The sequence below is a fragment of the Sinocyclocheilus rhinocerous genome, unplaced genomic scaffold (assembly GCF_001515625.1).
Source record: "Sinocyclocheilus rhinocerous isolate Xijiao unplaced genomic scaffold, SAMN03320098_v1.1 scaffold161, whole genome shotgun sequence".
In the NCBI taxonomy this organism is placed as follows: Eukaryota; Metazoa; Chordata; class Actinopteri; order Cypriniformes; family Cyprinidae; genus Sinocyclocheilus; species Sinocyclocheilus rhinocerous.
Genome location: NW_015627226.1, coordinates 1,184,333 through 1,186,545, shown reverse-complemented (window position 1 = coordinate 1,186,545; position 2,213 = coordinate 1,184,333).

Genomic DNA, 2,213 nt, shown 5'->3' with positions numbered 1-2,213 from the left:
GTAACAGTTATTTTTAATTATTATTATTAATTAAAATGTAATCCAAAATGCTAACAATTGTCTTTCTCTTCCCACTGATTAACTATAATCTGCATCCCCTCCTAAAAATATCAAAATGTCCTGATTTTTCTTTTTCCAATTTTTTTATTTTTTTTAAAGATGAGTATTTTGAAGCTTTCTCTAATATAATCAACAAGTAGATTGTATGAAAATACGATATTTGTTATATTGTCTATGACAGTGGAATGGTATTTTATAATGTTTTAATTTTAAAGAGATACACTTTTTACAGTGTGCGTGCAAGCTTTTGCTTCTCTTGGTCCTCAAAGCCTAGCACTCTGCTTGCTGTGTCCACGGTCCTTTGAAATTTTGTACTTTCAAATCTTTTGTAATTCTAATGTTGTTTTTAGCTCGAAGCAAAAGCACGTACATGGGCATATCAAAACATCTTGGACCATGTAAATACTTGTTCAGTGATTTTTGTCTCACTTTAGGTAATCTTTAATCTATTTTTTTCTCTTTTTTTACTTCTTTTTCCTGTTTTTGCTTACTTTCTAGCAGAAATCACTCACTGCGATGTTGATTTGACTGTTGTGGTTTGAGTCAGATCAAATGAAAAGTCCAGAATAAAATATATTTTGATAATAGTGTTCTCTGTCTGTGCTTATGAATCTCTATGAATGCAGAAATACTGTGTCATCAAGAGGATTGCACTTAGATTCTACGTGTATATTATGTAATGCATGAAAGCCAGAATGTAGTATTTGGTTTTAATAACAGCAGCTCTAAAGCTGAATCAGCTCAAGTTTGTGTCAAATCTGATGATCATGTTTGAGAATGATTCAGTTGAAACAAGAACATCTGACTGTCTGTATAAAGGAAGTCACCTGATCAGTCACACATCTGCTTATTTGATCAGTGGTCTAGAAACAGTGCACAATCATCATTTTGTGTCATAATTTTGTTTTTCACATTCAAAATCCTAAAAAAGTGCTTTATTTTTGACTTGTCACGAAAGTTTATCAGTCTAAAGTTTAGTAGTGTATCATGTGTTTTTAAGTCTTGCCAGTTTAAGCATTCAAACGATTTCAAACTGTTCAAGCAAAAGAAGAATTCCGCATGCGAGCGCTGTTTTCTGTGTGCGCACTCAGAGCGCCATTACAGAACGGTTTCACTTTTGACTTTGAGTAAATTAATCTACAATAAATATAGGCTAATCAATCACTGTTGAGACAGTACATTAAACATTTTGTTTGTGTAATTAGCATTCAACGGCGCAAGCATTAAGTCTTGCCATTTTAAGCATTCAAACGATTTCAAACTGTTCAAGCAAAAGAATTCCGCACGCGAGCGCTGTTTTCTGTGTGCGCACTCAGAGCGCCATTACAGTTTCACTTTTGACTTTGAGTAAATTAATCTACAATAAATAAATAAATATAGGCTAATCAATCACTGTTGACACAGTACATTAAACATTTTGTTTGTGTAATTAGCATTCAACATCGTAAGCGCAGGCGGAGCGCCTTCAGAAGGATGCAGAGCATTATTCTAAAGTCTTTTAGAGCAGCTTGGATTCAACTCGCTTTATTTTCCTCATTCGTTTGAAACAAAATTAAATATCATTTGTTTGTGATTTTTATTAGCCATGTAGGATAGACTGTAACTGATATCATGTGCGTTAGGCTACAAGCTTTGGATGCTGTTTGAGAAGAGACTAGTGTTTGGGTCATTCCTAGCATTCGGTGCCATTTGAGTCCCCATGACATAATGCGGTATATTTTGTGTAAAAAAAAATGGGCAAATATACTTGTTTCTAAATGCTCATCTTACAAAGTTACTGCCCCTCTACCATAGAACACAATACATATGTACCCAAAATTAATTCATTAAAAATAATTACTCTTATTTTAGTGCAAGTAGGCTAAACTGCCATGTCCCCAAGTAAGCTTGCATAACTTCAGCAACAAATGAAGAGTTTCCGCCAAAATCAGTATCGTATCTGGTCGGTATTGAAAAGTCCATTTAGAATTTTACGCAAAATGCGATATCCGCCGAGTTATTCTGTCATGATTTCTCCCTTTTTTTTCCAAACCGCGACAAACGCCAGTCTCCCTTTTCTGCAGAATGCGATATATCCGCTCAACCAATCACAGCGCACCATTCCACGCATTTTAAACAGTAACAACCAATCACAGCGCACCATTCCACGCACT